Source organism: Eurosta solidaginis, chromosome 5, assembly GCF_040869045.1.
Source record: "Eurosta solidaginis isolate ZX-2024a chromosome 5, ASM4086904v1, whole genome shotgun sequence".
In the NCBI taxonomy this organism is placed as follows: domain Eukaryota; kingdom Metazoa; phylum Arthropoda; class Insecta; order Diptera; family Tephritidae; genus Eurosta; species Eurosta solidaginis.
The window spans coordinates 187,773,187-187,781,619 of record NC_090323.1 but is presented as its reverse complement, the minus strand read 5'-3'; the positions used below and the strand labels follow the sequence as shown (position 1 = coordinate 187,781,619).

Genomic DNA, 8,433 nt, shown 5'->3' with positions numbered 1-8,433 from the left:
TACGCCGCTTTGTTCAATGGACCAATACTGAATTTTACTTAGACTTCAAAATGCTTTGGTTTGAGTAAAAAACCCTTACTGAAGACATGATCCACCTTCTTTTGGGAGCTGTCTAAGATCGTGAACAATATGACAATACGACAGGTTTACTTAAAGTATGATCTGCTTCTGGCAGAGAACTTCATGACCTTTTTTTAGTGGACCATTAGGTACTTTTATGTCCAAAGCTGAGCAGTGTCTTAGATCTTAGTTTTATAAGGACGGAAGGAATGAAAGGTACGACCTTCCTTCTAAAGGTATATTTTCTGCATATTTGTACGAGGTATACCAAGGAGTTCCCTCTGTAAGAGCTGTCCGAATGGAGGCAAGAGCAGTCCATTCTTGGATTTCAGACAAGGCGGCTAATATAACTGGTCGCTTTGATTTTCGATAGCTTGACGAAAGTAAGAAAGGTGGATCTCTCATTCCTACTTAAGATCTTTCACCGAGAGCATTCAACGGATAAAAATATTTCCGAGTGGAAGGGTGGGAAGTTCGCGTGCAGGCCTTCTGACCCTCATCTAACTTAGACCTGGCAAAAGCTGATCATTAAGCATGAAGTGACTCAATAATACACTGCGAAGTAATTCTGAAATTGTTCCAAATTGGTCTCGAAAGGAGTCCAAAATTGTCCCTGATCAAACCCAAAATGGCGCTAAAACTGTCCCAAAATTGTTCCGAAAGAGTCTCCTGAAGTTTGCCCGAAATGATACCTAAAATAATGCTGAAATTGTTCCAAACTGGTTTCAAAATGGTCTCGAAATAATATGGAAGTGATTCTACAGTTGTGCCGAAGTGATACATAACATAATCCCGAAGTATTTATGAAACTGATTCAGCAAAATAATCCAGTAGTGATCCTGTAAATGCCCCATAATTGTCCGTAAACAGTTTCGAAATGATTCTGAAGTTTTCCCGAAATGATATCTAAAATAATCCTGAAATTGTTTCAAATTGGTTGCGAAACAAATCTGAGAATAAACCCAAAGTAATCCTGAAATTACCCTGTAAGTGTGACGACATTGTCCCGTAATGATTCTGAAGTTGCACCGAAGCGGTACCTAAAAAAAATCCAGAAGTGATCATTAAATTGTTCTCGAAATAGTTCTAAAGTTTTGCACGAACTGATATCTAAAATAAACTTGAAATTATTCGGAGATATTCCCACAAAATAGTTTCGAAATTATTCCCAAAACAATCCAGAAAAAATTCCAAATTGGATCCGAAACAGTCAGGAAATAGTCCCCAAGTGATCCCGCAACTGTCCCGAAATGGTTTCGAAATGATAATGAAGTCGACACGAAGTGGTACCTAAACTAATCAGGAAGCAATCATAAAGCTGTTACGAATGGGCCCCTAAATAGTCTCGAAATGATTCTAAAAAGAATCTAGATGTTGCTTTAAATCTCGAAGTGTTTTTGAAGTCATCGCTTAACACATGTCCACGAAACACTGTCCCGAAGTAGTTCTACATTTAATTGAATGATCTGCTGCCTTCGTGTTATGGAAAAAACTATACTTGTGTCACTTTACGGTCTCGCTTTTATTCATTCCTAATTTAAGTCCTATTTTTACTGCCGAGCGTTCATATCGTGAATCTTCCACCCATCAAGATACGGCGGGTTTTACAATCTAAGAATTGAATCACAGACCAGCTACCAGTCAATCCGGAGTGACCTGACTTACTTAGAATTTTTCTTACAGGATTTACCACAGCATCATTTACGACTTTTACAAGTCCAACTTTATTACAGCGCAAATATCTGTAGCATAATGCATTTCTTGATACTACAAATCTGTTTATTTGTGCAGCTTAATGGCGCGCTCATTTTTAATCACGACTCCAGACGTCAAAGTCTCTGCGCGGTTCCAGCTTCCATGATTCACTCGAAAAGCGAAAAAAAAAACAGAGAAGAAAAAACTTTAGAGTTTGCACGCAGCTGCCGCAGATAGTCTGCCACGATTTGGATGGCAATTCAACTTGACTGAACGTCAAAATGACAGACTGGGCATACCAGCTGACCACAACATCCTAGTTCTAACTGACTGTGAAGGTTTTTAGCTTCTCGTCTTCTGGTCGGTAAATGTGCTTATGCGCGCGATTGCATTCGCTAGCCTGCTAGATCTAGACAGACAGCAGATGATCTCAAAGTCACTTGCAATGTATGTACATACATATACAGACATTGTGATTTTTCAATGTTTTTTCTACAGCTTAGTTGGTTTCTTATTGCTTTTGTTGTTGTTATATTACTTATTTGTAACTCGTGCATAACTCTGTAATTGGGTTCTTTTGTTCAATTTGATAAATGAACAATTGGACAATTGTGTAAGTTGAAGTTGAAAGCAGTTGAAGAATTGTTTTTATAATTTTTCAGCCTAAAGCAAATGCTACTGCCGCTAAGATTTCAAAGATTTTGTTGTACTCTTTTCAACAGTACATGAGATGTAACTCAGTTTCATTGGCTTATTTGTTAACGTCAGTTCAGCTACTCGAACTCATGCCATTGATTGCTATATTGTCCGTAAATGTTTTTCTATTTTTTGAACGCTTGTTATTCTTATTGGATTTTATTAGAGGTACTGCAGACAAGCAAGGTTGAATGTTTGCGCATGCGCGGAAGCTGAAGCGCCAATAGGCTATAGCGAGCCACCGCATCATCATATAAAGGCCTCTGTTCTGACCGTAGGCAAGTTGCGCATAAGAGCTCTCCCTTTTGTGTGTTGGAGCAAAGCTGCTACGTACTTTGACATTCCACATTACAGATTTCTTCTTCAAGTTTATTTTCACTGAGTCATACGACATACCTTTTTACTTAAGTTCGAATTCTTTCATTTGTTTTTTTAATTACATTTCTGCTTTTATTCTCTGCTTTATTGCATTCCAGTTTTTTTCTTAATAAAATGTTCGTATTGTGTTCTGTTTTCTCTTGTTGGAGTTCATGTTTACGGTATATCTGAAATCTGTTTCTTTGTAAGTTTCGTTGTAGAAACCGTGATTTATTATTGTTATGTTTTTTATTTCGCCTCCGCGTTTTTGTTGCTGTGTACTCTTTTTCTTTTCTGATAAGCGCATGTTTTGGCGAGTATTTCTTAATTGCAGTTTTTATGATTATTTCATTTTCAATCATTTATTTCGTTTTTACTGTGTGGTATGTACACTACTGACGAATATGCGGTCCGATGCAAATTCTTTTAAAAAACACTTGATGGAGTTTAACAGCTCTAAGGTATTTACAGTATCTTCGACTTATATTTTGCACTCAAAGTTGTTCCTAGTGCATGATCGTGCTAAAACAGAAATATTATTTCACATTACTTCTCTCCACATTAGTATGTAAATGGCTCTGTAAACCTTCCCTTTGTAGTATTCCGCATTGATTTCCACACTCTATTGATGAGATAGAGCATTCCATAACTTCACGAATAAAAAGTGGTGCTACTTTGGAATAATTATTTATTTACTACTATATTTTTGTCAGTGGTGAAGAGCTTTCAACCCAAAGAGTTTGTTTTTACTAGAAAGAAAGGTGTAACTACCGAGTCCTCAAGAAGTATGATGTTCAAACTTTTATACATGTACATATATGACTCGAAAATGAAGGTCACCATCACTACGCTCTTGCCATAAACATAACAGCGAAAGGAGGCTTTGATTCAAAGGGTTGCCAGCGCAATTTATAGCTTCTCCAGCCCAATTATCAACTCGAGGCGAATCCTGTTAAAAGTATAAATGTACCATGCCCCTAGTTAGCAGGCGGGGCTTTGGCGACTCCAAGTTTATCATGGAAGAAGGAGGTTGGATTGTATAGATGGTTCAACGTGCATATCATATCGCTGCAAGAAGAAGGCGCTGCTTCATTGTAAGCGACTGTTGGCCTTAGGCTTTTGCTTTGCTCCATAAAGTTTTATTTGTGATGGTAAAACGAGCCTAAGATATGGGTGGGTAGCATACAAAACCAAATATTTAATATCACTTATTTTCGGAACCATTCGCGGCCACTCCTAAACTTATACGATTTGCCTTAAGGGTTGGTAAGTAGCATGTTTTGGATTTATCTATCGAGGTTACAATTCGAAAGGAACTGGGAAGGGGAGGTATAGAGAGTGGTAAAGGGCGCGGGAGGGCGGGAATAGATAGGAGAAGGAAAGGAGAAGGAAAGGAGCATGAAGTAGTGGTAGAAGGCAAGGAAGGGGGCGGGTTAGGAGGCATAAAAGAGGCGACTAAAATACTAAATTAATTCACGGGGTTGTTCCTCGTGGCTCTAGGGGGTGGGAATGGCGTGATGACCTAGAAGGTATCATGTGGTCATACTAAATAGTTTCCGAGATGGTCGGTAGTACTTTAATGGTGCTTGTTACCGCAACGTACCGGATTTGCATCCGGCAAAGGACAATCAATAACACTCCCCAAAACCTTCGGGGTTTGGTTACAACAACAAATACAGGATAGGGATAAGAGATAGAATCAGAAGCGGAGGGATATAGTGAGTAAGCAGCAACTTCGCTATAGCCGTATAAGTCACCGTTATCGTTACCCAAAAGATAATTATAGCCTTAGCAGCATCTGAAATCAACTCCGTTATAATCAATGTCGTACCGCTAATCGCACCCGTAAACATAAATCATAGTAGCTAACCGTAGCTGTAAGTGTAACCTTGCTTGCAACTGTAGAGCCCTCATTTTCACTATCATTATAAACATTTGTCGTTATTATGTTCATTATTATCAACAGCGATTTTATCATTTGTTTATATTTCCTTCTTTCTTTTGATTTATTTTTCCTTCCATTTTGCTTTTTCTTTTCCTATTCCGTTTCTCTTTTTTAATTCTTGATTGGCTTATGCTCACTCCCTGAGTATCTCTTTTGGTGTCAAATAGAGTCCATATCTATTGACCCTTGTGGTTCCTAGATATTGTGAGCAAAAATGTTCACACATGGAACGTGTCAGAGTAACAGTAGTTTTGGTATAGGTATTTTTTGGACTTTCTGTCATATTTCGCCAATCATCCAATAAAAATTAGGTCAATAATGGAGTTTAGCGTAGTTTACGACATGGTTCAGAATGATTATCATTGAATTAATTAGAATCGTGTAAAAAACTATGATATGTTTTGATATCCGGTCTTATCCGATCTCAACTTTTTTAGACCGACCTGTTATTAGAAACTGTAACGAAATTCATATTGTAAATGCTCTGTCTATAAGATTGTTCTCAACACGAGAATTTTTTTTTTGTAGAAGCGATGTTCAATGACAGCCGCCGATTTTATCTATCGATTCAATATTTTTTATTTTTTCACACTGCCTCATAACAAACCAAAAGCTGCATTGCGCATTAATTTTGTTTTTTACGAAGCATTCGGAATTTTGATAAGCTCTTTTCTTATCGATAAAATTTAAAGATAGCGATCATACAGTAGCAAGTGGTATTTTTGAAGGTGTGCTAAAAATGTTTATCGGTGGAGAAAAAATATGTGAAAGCCGGGATGAGTGTAATAGAGTTATATATGAATCACTAACATCTGAAAGCCATGCATGCAGAAACTGCAAAAAAAAAGGTAAAAAGTTGTTGGATAGCGAAACGGTAAACCTCAGGCATAAAAAGTAAGCATTTGTTCAGACTCAGTTTTTCCTGTTTAAGCTGGGATTTTATTTTTTAATATTAACAAACAAATCACCTTTTATCTAAAAAATCCAGTGAGAGCAAACGCTCAATTTCTATGCATGAGACCCATGCCAGTGATTACAAAGACCCTACCCCGCTCGATATTTGTTCGCTTTTCTGATCTTCTTTCTTTCTGAAGGAATCGCGTTAACTTAACTACTGTAATATATTAAAATTATAATTTGGTGTAACACCTAAAACTGCCTCCAACATAAGTACTTAAAACGTGAATTCGCACTGTAAAATCAAATTGATTTCGAGTATCAGTAGTCGTTAAGAAAGAGAAATGTGGGCAAAATCAATTAAGTGGCAAAATTAATATATAAATACTTTAAATGGCAATCAATTCATGACAGTCGACGAGTTGATATAGCCATGTCCGTCTGTCCGTCCGTCTGTCTGTTTGAACGCAAACTAGTCCCTCGAATTTTGAGATATTTCAATGAAATTTGGCACAAGGATGTATTTTTGTATTATATTAGACATTTGTCGGATACGGTAGGATCGGATCTCCCATACAACCGATCGTTCAGATAAGACGATTTTGGTCATTCCTGCCGCAATTTAGAAAGTATAAACGTGAAACTCGGTGATATAAATTTTAATATATCATAGCAGATTTTCTGAAAATATTACTTTGATCGGGCTATATCTAGTATATATCCCATACAACCGATCGTTCAGATAGAAATATTTTTGGCTTCTTCTCCCTTAATTTCCGATATAAAAACGTTAAACTTGGTGATAAATATTCTATTATATCTTCATTCTTTCATTTTTTTATTTTTATATATAATATATATCCCATACAACCGATCGTTCAGATAAGTGGATTTTTTGCCATTTTTATTTTATATTTATCTTAAAAATCGTTTAGGTATGTACATCTGTTCACTATATAATTCTTATCTTATACATCCTATTATTTGGAGATTACGAACTGGATAAGATTATTGTTCAGCCCCATCCCGTCCCAGTCCCGTCCTTACTTGTTTCTCTTGACTTAGCACTTTTTACTCAATATGTTTCCCCATCACTCCTCCCCTTTAATGATTAAAATAAAACACTAAAACTATATATTTCACAAAAAATACTATTTATTTGTGAAACTATTTCTAACTATTGGCGGTCACCGTGGTGTGATGGTAGCGTGCTCCGCCTACCACACCGAATGCCCTGGGTTCACACCCCGAGCAAAGCAACATCAAAATTTTAGAAATAAGGTTTTTCAACTAGAAGAAAGGGGTCGCCCCTCAGCAGTGTTTGGCAAGCACTCCGAGTGTATTTCTGTCATGAAAAGCTCTCAGTGAAAAGTCATCTGCCTCGCAGATGCCGTTCGGAGTCGGCATAAAACAAGTAGGTCCCGTCCCGCCAATTTGTAGGAAAAATTAAAAAAAAGAGCGCAACGTAAATTGGAAGAGAAGCTCGGCCTAAAATCTCTTCGGAGGTTATCGCGCCTTACATTTATTTATTTATTTATTTTATTTCTAACGGTTCTGACCTGGACTCTTTTGCCAGATGGTGCGCGGACAATAATTTATTTTTAAATTCAAACAAATGCTGTGTTGTGTTTTATTCCATAAAGACAACTGCCACATACTTTATCTACAAACTAAATGCTAAATCTCTTAATCATTGTTAAGAGGGTAAAGACTTGGGTGTAATTTTTGACTCCAAACTCTCTTTTTCTAGTCACATTGATTTCGTTGTTTCAAAATTTGTTGCAATGGTTGGGTTCAGTACACGAAATACCAGTGACTTTAAGAACCCTATGGCGTTGAAGGCACTTTATATATCGTTGGTCAGAAGTGGTATTGAATAATGCTCAATAATATGGAATCCTTTCTATAAATCTAACTCCTATAAAATTGAGAAAGTTCCAAAAATTTCTACAAAATCGCTTTACGTATGCTTCCTGGCCATACGGCCTCCCATCATATACCAGCAGTCACAAATTGCTTGGTATTCAGGCTTTGCATGACAGAAGAACTTTTATCTCACTCATGCTTGCCTATAATGTAATAAACTTTAGCACGAATTGCTCTGATTTATCTAATTTGTTCATTCCATGTATTCCACTGAGTGATCTTCGGCATAATAGATTACGTATCGAAATAACTCATAAAACGAATTATGCTATGCATGAACCTATAACTAAGACTCTACATCTAGAAAATCGATTCAGTAGTGTTATTAATTTTAATAACAGCTTATATAAATTTAAGCTTGAATTGTTTTCTATTTTTAACTGGTCTGTAACGAAGTATGTAGTTATCGACATGTAAAAATTGAAGTAGATAAAAGTCAGCGCAAAGCATTTATCAAACACCAAAGGTATGTCTCAATTGGGTTGTGTAGGCAACTCTCTCAAGGGGTTGCCAGCACAATATATAGCTTCTCCAACCTAATTGTCAACTCACCTAACCGTAGCGAATCCTGTTTCATTGACAGCCGAGGCTCTGGCGACGCCAAGTTCCTCATGGAACTAGGGGTTTGGGAGGGCGGTATGGCCTAGAAGGTTTAATGTGGTCATATCAATCGTTCCCGAAATGGTCGAGCTAGTAGTGCTTTAATAGTGCTTTGTTACCGGAACGTACCGGATCTATATCCTGCGAAGGGCCATCTACATCGGTAACACTCCCCAAAGCCTTCGGGGAGTGTCTGTATCATTAATACAACAACAAAAACAAAGCATGTATTTTTAGACTGAATGAATTAAATAAAT

General features: G+C 37.1%; 2 protein-coding genes across 29 annotated transcripts in view; one reads left to right on the top strand and one right to left on the bottom strand.

Annotated features, from left to right (window-relative positions):
• LOC137251880 (supervillin-like) overlaps positions 1–8,433 on the bottom strand; it is a 505,292-nt gene that overhangs the window by 91,215 nt on the left and 405,644 nt on the right. The gene's annotated exons all lie outside the window — the stretch shown is intronic.
• LOC137251888 (threonine-rich protein) overlaps positions 1–8,433 on the top strand; it is a 372,454-nt gene that overhangs the window by 247,357 nt on the left and 116,664 nt on the right. The gene's annotated exons all lie outside the window — the stretch shown is intronic.